The sequence below is a fragment of the Ricinus communis genome, chromosome 7 (genome assembly GCF_019578655.1).
Source record: "Ricinus communis isolate WT05 ecotype wild-type chromosome 7, ASM1957865v1, whole genome shotgun sequence".
Lineage (NCBI taxonomy): Eukaryota > Viridiplantae > Streptophyta > Magnoliopsida > Malpighiales > Euphorbiaceae > Ricinus > Ricinus communis.
The window spans coordinates 17901415-17914229 of record NC_063262.1 but is presented as its reverse complement, the minus strand read 5'-3'; the positions used below and the strand labels follow the sequence as shown (position 1 = coordinate 17914229).

The 12815-nt window shown below is 39.6% G+C and overlaps 1 non-coding gene across 1 annotated transcript; it reads right to left on the bottom strand.

The window, feature by feature from the left end:
- Positions 1–4993: 4993 nt before the first annotated feature.
- On the bottom strand, positions 4994–5100 carry LOC112535427. Its single transcript, XR_003079560.1, has one exon. It is a non-coding gene; the product is annotated as a small nucleolar RNA R71 (small nucleolar RNA).
- Positions 5101–12815: the final 7715 nt, after the last annotated feature.

Below are 12815 nucleotides of genomic sequence, written 5' to 3'. Positions count from 1 at the left end.
AATAAGTTCATCAACATAAATCAAATAAATTATTAGTCCACCAGAGACATAACATACCCTAGGTTCATCAAGATTCTTACCATTTAGATTGTTAACAGACATATTTAATTTTTTTATTCAAATAAAAATAAATACAAATAAATAGCAAAAGATTTCTAAAAAAAAAATTTACAAAAACCCTAAAAACTAAGCTTAATTATACAATTAAATTAGAAAACAAAAAACCCTAAAAATGATAAATGATCACACTCAAAAGAAAAGTGTAAATTCTAAAACAAAAATCACAAAAAGAGAAAAGAATTGGGGAAAACTTACCCACACTATAATAGAAGTTGACAAGGACAGTGAATATCCATAGAAATTGACAATCAAATGAAAGAAAAAAAAGGCGATAAATGAGAAGACAATTAAGGAATAGAAAGGCGAGAAAATTTATGAGAACAACAAAGGAAAATTAAATAGAATGCAGAAAGAAAAAGACGTTAGGAAGCATGAAGAAATTAAGAAGAATTATGGAGCAAGCAATTATTTTTTTGAGTTTTTTAATATTTTTTTAAAAAACGTAATGGCACATATTAAATGATCCAACTCCATAGTACTACTTCGATATTATTTACCTGGGATATAACAATTTTATAAATCACATTATTTTAGCAAAAATGTACTATTTTTTCATATATTCTCACATCTTATAGACACCAAGAAATTAATTCTTCTGCAGTTTAATTGCTAAATTAATTCTATATTTTGCACTTTGTTTTCAAATTCAACATATAATTTTTATTTTTTAATATTAGCGATGTACTTTAATATAAATTTTTTAATTTCAGCTTTCAATGAAATTTAATATTAGCTATGTACTTTAATATAATTTTAATCTTAGCTTTTAATAAAATTATCAATCTAAATTTACCCATGTGGCTACAATTTAACAATAAAAAGAAAATAAATTAGTATTAAAATTGCAAAGAAAATAAATTAATACTAGAATTGCTATCTCATTCCTAGACTATTTAAAAGATTTTTCTCTTACTATTTATATTTGAAATTTTAAAAATCTAAAGATTGAAATGCTATAAATTATTACAACAAATGATAGAAAAAAACGACAAGACCCTTAAAAATTAGGCCTAATTACCGAAAAAACACTTGTACTTTGTGCGTTTTTTCTAAATTATCCGGTTCTTTAAAAAATTCCACTACAATTACCATTGTTTTAAAAGTTTTTCTATTATAGAAATCCAAAAGTTTTGAAACCAAAATCTGACAAACATAGGTGATGTAGCACTGGAGTTCATAAAGCATATAAAACAAAGGACAAGTCAGTAAAGTCCCCTAGATGATATGGACATAGATCAAATCGGTGTGTTTTGCCCTTAGAATCAAAACTCACCGTTTTGAGATTCAGGGAGTTCATTATATACATATGAACCCATAACCTAAGGTTTTTAGATTCTTTTTCTTTTTTCCATCTCCATATTCTTGATCTTGCAAAGAGAAGATGCAAAGTGAAAACACAAACGACAGTTTTGATTCTGTTAATTTAATACTAGTACCAAGGTGTAGACATGGTCCAACTAACTTTCTCACATTATAGAGTGTAAAAAACCTAGGTCGGAGATTCTTCAGATGTCCTTTTAGGCAAATGGTAGGCGATTATATTTTTTTGGGATGGATTGGAGGACCTTACAGTGGAAGGATGAAGGAGATGCTTGTTCATCTCTTGATGAAGAAGAAGTTCTTGGATGAAACTGTGAAGATTCAAACTGCTAAGCTTAATTTGCTAGAGAAAAAGATAAAGTTTAATGTGGAAGAGCATCGGGCCTTATTGGTGGAGCTTGAGACTGTTCTTGAAAAGAAGGCAATTATGGAGATGGAGATGATAAATTTAAAGCTGGAGAATAGAATGTTGAACGAAGAACCTGCATATTTGAAAAAGAAAATTCAAATGCTTCAACGGTTGATAGTGTTTATAGTCATTGTAATTTTTAAATATTTAGTTGGAAGTCATGAGTTGAAAAACAACCATTTGTTTTATACTTGCACTAGTTTTGGTGATGCCTGTACTGTAATGGTGATTAAGTTATTGGAATCGAAGAAGTTAAAAAATGGCAATCTACTTTCCACATTTGTGTTTTTGCCAAGAAAATTGAAATCATATTACTCATATTTAAAAAGTGTCACATGCAATATTGCTTTGCTTGAACTAATTTCAAAAACATCCAAATGGAAATATTGTTTCAAAATAGCATATGCTTAAATGCAATTAATGCCACAAAAATAAAATAGTGTCATTGCAAACCTTATCTACACTAAATAGAGTAACCTAAACACATTTGGCAATGAATGCCACAAAATTTAGTTTTTTTCACTAAACATCAATTCTTCCTGCTCCTCCAGTGACAGAATTCCTTTGACTGCTAAAGGAATTGTCAACTTCTTGATTTGTTACTGTTAGAGCATTATGTGTTTGATGGGAAAAGGCATATGGCTAATGGTTGGGTAGAAGGGGATGGTCCAAGTGTTGGTGGTCCAAATGTGGATAGTTCAACTATTGATGGTCTAGCTGTGGATGGTCCAACTTGTGGCACAACATTATGCTTAAAGCTTGAACCTCCAATTACTGCTATTGCAGCTGCAGCTCCTCCACTAACATAATGAATCTTATTTAAACCCTGGATTCTACACACCAAAATTGGACATAGTTAGTCAAATAACCAAATTACCACATAAAGCAATCAAACTACTTTGTATAAAATATACACCTTTAGATAAACATTTCCTGAATCAGCATGCATCAAACCACAACTGATAAGCATCATACTACACATGTTTTCATGCCCGATTGTTTATATTTTTATGCATGATTATCCCGTTTTATGCTAGAATCACCTGTCTTTTGTTTCCTTTCTCGTTTCAGGTCATTTTCGAAGGACACCATCAATAATCGAGGGAAATACGTGTGATTACGGACCAAAATCTATCAAATTGGGTGAGAACTAGCACCCCGAGGGTTGAGCACTACTGTGTGTTGAATTGAGGCTATCTCCAATTGTTCCATTTCAACACAACTTGGTAGCCACCACGGCCTTGACCGCGACTGTGGTGGCTCTCAAGACCGCTTGGCACGGCTTGGAAGGAGTCCGCTGGGACTCCCAGTTGACACTACACGGACTCGGGACGTCTTTGATCATCACACTGGACTCGGCCATCTTGAATCAACTATATAGGCAATTTTGAGTTCTTTTGGAGAGGCGAATTTTGGACTCAATTCCAAGACACACACTTAATCAATTGTTTCCTATACCTCAATTGTAGACCTTGAGAGATCAAATTCATCAATTGAAGGAGGGATTTCACTTGTTCCAACATCGAATTGAAGATCAAGACAAACTTTGGGAGCATTCAAGAGGCAACTAGGGTTTGAGATTTCGAATTTGCAAATTTAGGGTTTCTCATTCAGCTTGAAAGAGAAGGGTGTACATGCCTTTAATTTTCTTTTCCTTATTTTGTTCCCTAATTGCTTTAACCATGAACATGAGTAACTAGATCTTTTGAACCCATTGGGGTTCACCTTTGTTGATGGATTATGCTTAATTGTTAGTTTTATAATTGTCATTCTTGTAATCTTCTTGCTATTTAGTAATAAAAGTTTGATTCAGTTAATTTGAGACGTTGAATTAATTATTTATTAAATTTGTTTCTTGACATTGAGAAATGCTTGTTACAACTGGACATTGAATAGTAAGGACTGGTAGTTAACACTTAGAGATAAGGTTGATTTACTCACCGGATTAAGAATTAATAACTCTTAATAGTTTTAAATCATACTTAATGTCAATCTGTAATAATCCGATAGGAAGAGATTCCATTAGGTTAGTGCAGGTTTAGGAATCCGGTAAGCTCGAGAGAGGAACCGAGATTCAATTCAGGATTTAGGCACGGGTAAGCAAGATCGGCAATCCATAAAATCCATCTTTAGAATTCCATCACTTAGGCTCCCTTTTGGGTTTGTTTCTCTCTTTGTAATTGTCTTTTGATTGTCCGTTGCTCTTTATTTACTTATTTGCACTCATAACCATTAACTGGTACGTTAGAACTTCCACACCTTATTTCAGACTAGATAACATAGCAACAGTAGTAACTCTAGGTTCACCCGATCTCCAGGGATACGACCTTGATACTCACTAGTGCTAGGCTGCATCGGTAGGTTCACTGCCTTAGGTGTAGGTTGCATAAAGAGCCCATCAAGTTTTTGGGCGCCATTCTGCGGGGACATGATAACGGTGAACTAGAGTGAATTATTTTTGTGTTAATTTAGTCATTATTTGTTTATTCATTTATTCTTTATTTATTTTTTATTTTATTATTTTTTTAATATTTTTTAATTATTTATTATTTATTATTATATTATTTTTTTTGATTGGTGGTTGTATGGACTTTCAGTTTCAGGTAGTTTATGACCATGAGCTCAAACTCGAATCTTATAGAGCCTCTATCTGATCCAGAACGATCCCTCAGACTCTTAAGGAAGAGGTTGCAATTAGAAAAGGAGGAGATTGAGGTTGAGGTACCTGTGGATAGACTAGACACGATGGAAAACCATGACCCCCAGGCTAATGACGATCAGAGGACGATGTACGAGTTTGCTCGACCATCTTTAGATGGGACGAAAACGAGTATAGTCAATTCTTATGTGACCAATAATTTTAAGATAAAGGCCAATGTTATCCAGATGATCCAGCAAAGCATGCAATTTGGAGGATTGCCCAGCGAGGATCCCAATGCACATATCTCTAACTTTTTGGAGATTTGTGACACATTCAAGATAAATGGAACAACTGATGATGCCATTCGGCTGAGATTGTTTCCATTTTCCTTGAGGGACAGAGCAAAGAGATGGCTGTAATCTCTTCCACAATAAACAATTACTACCTGGAGGGCGTTGGCTGAAAAATTTTTATATAAGTATTTTCCTCCCGCTAAAACTGCTAAACTTAGAAATGACATATCTTCTTTTGTGCAGTTTGATGATGAAAGCATGTACGATGCATGGGAGAGGTTTAAGGATCTTTTAAGATGTTGCCCACATCACGGATTGCCGGTGTGGATGCAGTTCGGACCTTCTACGTTGGGTTGAACCTTGCAACGAGGCGATGGTGGATGTTTGCGGCGGAGGGGCGCTAAACAATAAGACGCTGAGCGGGCTCGAACTTGATAGAGGAAATGGCCATGAACAACTATCGTTGGCAATCCTCTAGAGCCGACTAGGAAGACAGGGAGTGGTCAACCAAGTGGACTCTACAGCCTTAGCGGCTCAAGTGGAGCTTCTAGCCAAGAAGATCGACCAACTCCAGGATGCTTGGGTTCATGCAAATGACGTTGGTCGCGAAGTTTTGTGGTGGCCCGCATTACGGTCGTATTGCAGGAGGTATGTTTGCTTCATCTTCTACTAGTTTTCCATCTAATTTTGCTATGTCTTCCGATGTTGAACAGTTGATTATATGGGGAATGCCCCAAGGCGTAGAATAACCCTTACAAGAATACATACAACCCTGGATGGCGCAATCATCCCAATTTTAGTTGGAGGAACAATAATGCCTGTGGTCCGCTAGTTTTCAAAGACTTCATCAACGACCTCGTATGACAACCGGTGGGCTGCACAAGCTCCTCCTCCACAAGAAAAGAAGTCAAATTTAGAGGAGCTTATGATGAAGTTTGTGGACGCTCTACAAACGAGATTCCAGATGACCGATAGTGCACTTAGGAATCAGCCTCGATTCGAACTTGGAGACTCAAATTGGCCAAATTTTTAAGATGCTTTCAGAGACCTTGGATCGCTCCCAGCACTATGAGTTAAACCCGAGGGAGCATTGCAAGGCTATCACCTTGCGTTCAGGGTAAGAAATTGACTGGTTCTTCGCCTTTAGGCCGTCACGGATAATACAATCGTGCGGTCGAGCCGGTAAGGAAGGACCGGACTTTGAGGTGGTAGAGAATGAGAGAATGAAAGAAGACATACAAAGAGCCACGTGGGAGCATCACCGATTCCATATCCCTGCAAGATTGAGGCGGGATAAGGTGGACAAGCAATATGAGTAAGTTTCTTGACTTATTTAAGCGGTGAAAATTAACTTACCTTTTGTTGAGGCAATTTCACAGTCTTGGAAATCGCCAAGTTTTTAGAGGAGATTTTGAGCAACAAGAGGAAGTTGGAGGATCTTGGTCAGGTGGTGCTTAATGAGGAGTGTTCAGCTATTCTCCAGAACAAACTGCCACTCAAGCGACGAGATCCAGGGAGTTTTACTATCCCTTGTATGATTAGTGATTTATCAATTAGTGGTGCATTGGCTGATTTAGGAGCTAGTATTAACTTAATGCCCACTAGTTTATTTGCCAAATTAGGGTTGCATGAACCTAAGCCTACTAGGATGAGTGTTCAGTTAGCAGATAGGACTGTTAAAATTCCTAGAGGTATTGTTGAAGATGTACTTGTAAAGGTAGATAAATTTATCTTTCCCCTGGGTAGGCCTTTCCTAGCTACATCGAGGGCTGTTATCGATGTAAGCGATGGAAAGCTTAAGCTTAGAGTTGATGATGAGACCATTACCTTTAACCTAGCCACTTCCATGAGACAGTCACTGGACTATGATAATACTGTATATTCTATTGATGTGATTGATGATGTGGTTGAGTCCCATTTGCAAGAAATTTTATGTTCTGACCCTTTGCAAGTAGCATTAGCTGAGGATGAGGAGGAGTTGTCCAACGAGCAAGTGTTGGAGCAACTCGCTGTTTTATTGGCTTCTGAGCCGAGCTTGTCAACTGATCCCTATCTTTTTCTTGACAGGTCTGGGGTGCAGAAAGTAAAGACTTCATTCGAGGACCCACCAGTCTTAGAACTGAAGGAGTTACCGAGCCACTTGGTTTATGCCTTCCTAGATGAAGAGAAGCGCTTACCAGTAATCATAGCAGCCGATCTAACTCCTGAAGAACAAGCCATACTGTTGGAAGTTCTAAGGAAGTACACGAAGGCTTTTGCTTTCAAGATAGCCGATATCCCGGGCATAAATCCAAGTTTCTGCTCTCATAAGATTTCATTGGAGGATAGTTTCAGGCCGGTTGTTCAGCCTCAAAGATGACTCAATCCGAACATGAAAGAAGTGGTAAAGAAGGAGGTAATTAAACTTCTTGATGCAGGTTTGATATATCCCATTTCTGACAGTTCGTGGGTTAGTCCTGTGCAGGTTGTACCCAAGAAAGGAGGCATCACAATGGTAAGGAATGAGAAGGATGAGCTGATCCCGACTCGGACGGATATGAGCTTCCAAGTTTGCATTGATTCTGGTAGGCTTAATGATGCAACTCGGAAGGACCATTTCCCTCTTCCTTTCATTGATCGGGATGATTGAACGTTTAGCAGTCACATGTTTTATTGTTTTCTTGATGGCTTTTCAGGTTACTTTCGGATTCTATTGCACCGAGGACCAAGAGAAGACTACCTTCACCCCGCCCTTATGGGACGTTCGCTTATAGACGGATGCCATTCGGACTGTGCAATGCACCTGGCTACATTTCGGTGATGCATGATGGCTATTTTTGAGGACATGATTGAGGAGTCAATGGAGGTATTTATGGATGACTTCTCTGTTTTTGGTAATTCTTTCTCTCTTTGTTTGGCAAACCTGGAGCGCATGTTAGCTAGGTGTATTGAGGCTAACTTGGTACTAAATTGGGAAAAATGCCATTTCATGGTAAGAGAGGAGATTGTTTTAGGGCATAAGATCTCTCAGGCTGGGATGGAGGTGGATAGAGCTAAGGTAGAAGTAATATCTAAGCTACCTCCTCCTAGTTCTGTTAAGGCTGTTAGGAGTTTTCTGGGCCATGCAGGGTTTTATTAGAGATTTTTCTAAGATTGCTAGGCCTCTCATTCAATTGTTAGTTAAAGATGTACCTTTTATTTTTGATGATGCATGCTTGGCAGCTTTTGAGTTACTTTAGAAACTTCTAACTACAGCCCCAATCGTGGTTTCTCCTGATTGGGGGCTGCCTTTTGAACTGATGTGCGATGCTAGTGATTATGCAGTTGGAGCTGTGCTTGGACAGAGGATTGGAAAGAAGTTCCAACCCATTTACTACGCTAGCAAGACTTTGACAGGAGCCCAGGAACACTACACCACCACAGAGGAGTTATTGGCTGTTGTTTACGCCTTCGACAAGTTTAGATCATACCTCGTCCTCTCCAAAACCATTGTCTTCACGGACCACTCGGCGTTGAGGTACTTATTCCTGAAAAATGATGCGAAACCGAGATTGATTCGGTGGATTCTTTTATTCAGGAATTTGATGTCGAGATCAAGGATAAGAAGGGCGGAGAATCCGGCGTGGACCATTTGTCGAGATTGGAAAATCCTCACTTGGATGCACTTGATGAGACGGCCATAGACGATCGATTTCCAGAAGAACATTTATATGTCACTCAGGTATACACTGATACTCCCTGGTTTTCAGATTATGCTAACTATTTGGTTGCTAGGGTTCTACCAAAGGGTATGACTTATCAACAAAAGAAGAAATTCTTCGCTGATTTGAAATACTATATTTGGGAAGATCCCTTTTTGTTTAAAGTATGTGCAGATCAGGTGATTCGCCGTTGTGTATATGGCGAAGAGACTCTCCAAATATTGAAGCATTGCCATGAGGGATCCACTGGAGGTTATCACGCAGCAAACCATACAGCAAGGAAGGTGCTAGAGGCAGGATTCTATTGGCCTACGCTCTTCCAAGATGCATGGAAATTTGTTCAGGTTTGTGACCCTTGCCAGCACGCAGGTAATATCTCTTCTCGTGATGAGATGCCCCAAACTGGTGTGCAAGTCGTTGAGATTTTTGATGTTTGGGGCATCGACTTCATGGGACCCTTTCCCTCTTCATATGGTAATAAGTACATTCACAGTTCTTTGTTGAATATTTCTCTAAGTGGCACGAGCTCATTTGTAGCCTTTGATGATGCCGGGTTGTCTGCAGATTCCTTAAGCGATTGTTTGCTAGGTTTGGCATACCTAGGGCGCTTATTAGTGATGGAGGAACACATTTCGCAGCGCCCAATTAGAGAAAGTACTTAAGCGATGCGGAGTTACTCATCGATTCTCTACTCCCTATCACCCCCGGACTAGTGGGGCGGTCGAGGTAACTAATAGGGGTATTAAACGTATTTTAGAGAGAACCATTAGTACTAGTAGGAAGAATTTGGACCCTTAAGTTAGATGATGCATTATGGGCGTTTAGGATCGCTTTTAGGACATCTATAGGTTTTACGCCCTATCGCCTTGTTTATGGAAAGTCATGTCATTTGCACATTGAGTTAGAGCATAGGGCACTTTGGGCCCTTAGAACTTGTAACTTTGATATTGATTCGCAGGGTAAGGAGGCGACAATGGCGGTGAGTGAAATTTGGATAAGTGGCGCCCGTGACGTCGAAAACTCCTCGACTCACAAAGCAAGGACTAAGAAATGGCATGATCAAAGGATTCGTGAGCCTAAGGAGTTTCAGGTTGGGGATCAAGTGTTGCTTTACAACTCTCGCCTTCGTCATTTCCGGAAGCTCGCAGACTCGTTGGTCTGGACCATTTCAGATCGGACAAGTCTTTCCATATGGAGTGGTAGAGTTGCATCATTCAGAGAAGGGAGACTTCAAAGTGAACGGCCATCGGCTAAAGCAATACTATTGTAACTCGTTGATTAGTGAGCAACGAGTTGACCTGGCTTTGTATGCACAGGAAGGGTGATCCAAATGAGTCAAGCTTAAGACTCTGCTAAATAAATAAATAAATAAATAAGTACTTCTATACATTCGACTTGGATTATACTTTCATGTTTTTAATTAGTTGTGATTGTTTCATTATTTTCCTTTGACTTTATTATAGTTGCTTAACAGTAATTAGTGTTTTTAATTTTTCGGACTTATGTAATCGGAGAGGACAGACTCTTCCGTTTGACCATGTCTACTTGTTCTATGATCTAATTACGTGCGTATATGTGTTAAATACAGGTATGGAGCAAGGCGACTCGAGATGGCAAAGGAAAGCCCAGAAACACCCCGTTTCATCATGGTTTCCATGACCATCACGGGCTACAACACCAGGCCGTGCTGAGGAGCACGGCCAGAGTCAAGCCCGTATTGAAGGATAGAGAATAAATGGTCACGGCCTCTGAAGGCATCACAGGATACAACCCCATGCCGTCTTTGACGCACACCGCCGTGCCGACCACGTGCCTAAGGTGCATCACAAGCTAAAGACTCGGCCGAGTCCTAGCCGTCTTGGTCGGCATGGCCATACCTCACCCGTCGTGCGTGCCTATAAGAAGGGGAGGCCTCCGAAAATTTTACTTCCCTTTTGTTTTTCTTAGCTCAAAGGTGTTGTTCTTATACCCTTATCTCACCCTTCTTACTTTCCTCAGCAAACTCAAGTAAGTCTCTTCATTTGTTGCTTTATTTTATACATATACTTTTGTTAGGACATGCTAGGATATCTTGGTGGCTTTATATTGTAACCATATGACCTTGGTTAGGTTAATTTACATTAATTGTTGTGTTTGCGGTGTAGTTGGTTATGAAAATGATAAGTGTGGGGTTTTGGTGGAAATAAAATTTGCCTACACCATGCAAAGCATGAATAATGTTTAGACTAAAATTGCAATTGCTGGTTCACGATAAATTAGATTGGTATGTATCGGCTTATTAGTTTATACAAGTTTTTGGTTAGTCAAATTATAATCATTATGTTGTTAATTTTCGGTAGATTATTTCTTTCATTAACCTGAATTCTTACAAAAAAAAAAAAAACTAAACTAATAATTCGTTGCATCAGGTGATATGACGGACCGCGATAAATCTCGTAGAAAGCAACTGAGACGCGTCGCTACCAGCAAGCGATTGCGTGGTGAAGGAACGTCTTCCTCCATTGCACCAGAACCAGCACCAGCACCAACACTTCCACCTCCACCACAACAGCAATTAGTCCGACCTCGGAAAGCACCTGCTGTGAACCCATCCACACCTGGCCGTCATCCATTGTGGACATTCCCTAATGCAGACAATGAAAGTAGATTCCAAGTCATGAGATGGAAGCAAGTGATGGCGGGCTATTGCATAGACTTTACATCCCTAGAGAGAGTGGGATTGGCTCAAGATGTGCACACACTGTTCGAGACTCTGCCGTATGCGAGATTCTTTGACATCATTGAGCCAACCTACCGTGAGCTTACGATTGAGTTCCTCAGCACCTTCTTCCTGCGTGCAGCGAGATCACAACCTGGCCCGGCATCGACTGATGCAATTTATTTCAGGCTTAGGGGAAGGGAGTTCTCGATGTCGGTCCCACAATTTGGCATGCATTTGGGATTATGGACTAAACAAGAAATCTCGGGGAAGGAGTATTAGGGATGTCTCTACATCCACCCAATTTCATACGACACCATGTGGGACTCATTGGTAATGAGGCCAGAAACATACTACCCAAGCAGGTCTAAGGCGTCTAGCCTACTGGACCATCTCCGCTACCTTCACACCCTACTAGCTTACACCATTACAGGCCGAGGGGACAGTTTTGGGGCAGTAACACAGATTGATGTCTTTATTCTCTAGGCTATGCAACATCAGAAGAAGCTAGACTTGGGATATTTATTGGCTCGCCAAGTCCGTTCATTTATAGTAGACGCCCAGAAGAAGATGCATTGTTGTTTCGGTCCGTATGTGACTAGGTTAGCTAAGAGACTGGATGTATTGGACAACTGTCTCTCGGAGCTTTCAAATATTGGTGACATGACACCACTAGGGATTAGACAGATGATCAACATGCAGATGATCACTCCCACTAGACATCCACATGATATTGAATATAGGCTCGTGAGCACAATAGTCAGGGAGGCTAGAGAGGCAGCGGCTAGAGGAGCCCAACATCCGTCGGCCGAGATTCCGGATGTTAGGATTCCTAACCCAGCTAGAGTGTTTATGCCCTCATCTGGAGCCTCATCCTCTCATTCGGCAGGGACATCGAGCGTTGGATCGGTCATGCATGGCCGCCAAATCAGATCGAGTCTCGATCTGACGAAGACAGATAGTATCGAGTTTGTGCGGTTTCAAGAAGAAACAAAGGCACAATTTGGCGGTTTGAACAGTGTGCTTCAACAGCTCATGAGTGGTTTAGAAAGGCAGGCCACCCAGACAGACTTCATAGTAGTGCAAATTCAAAAGATGGCAGAGACTGGAGCACAAAATCAGCGGCTCATTGATGATATGGAGTTCGATTTGGCAACATGCTTCACGGACCCTGATCCACCACCGCCCCCTTCCTCAACAAATTTCCCTGCCCCCCAACTTCCAGCAGATCCAACCAGTGAGGATACACCATCAGTAGACTCCTAGCGAAACAAAATTTTGTGATATTTTCCTCTTTCCTTTTTCTTTATTTTTTTTATTATCTCCTTTTACTTTCTTGCTTGTAGCATGCTTAATTTTATGTTATTTCCTTGCATTTGTCTGTTTATGTTAAGTAGAACACTATGCCTTTTTAGTTAAAAAAAAAAAAAAACATGACCTTTCAGAACCATAATATGTGAATCATATGCTTGCTCAGTCTTAATCTCTCTAACACTGTGGACAGTGTTATACTAAAATGTGGGGTAGGTATCTACCGATGTTATGCCTATCTTGAGTTTTGTTTTAATTAAGTAGTTGATGACTTTTTCTCCTTTGAATGGATTCCCTTATAGCTTTTATCGAACCTTGTTGGGAAGAAGGCAATGAACGAATC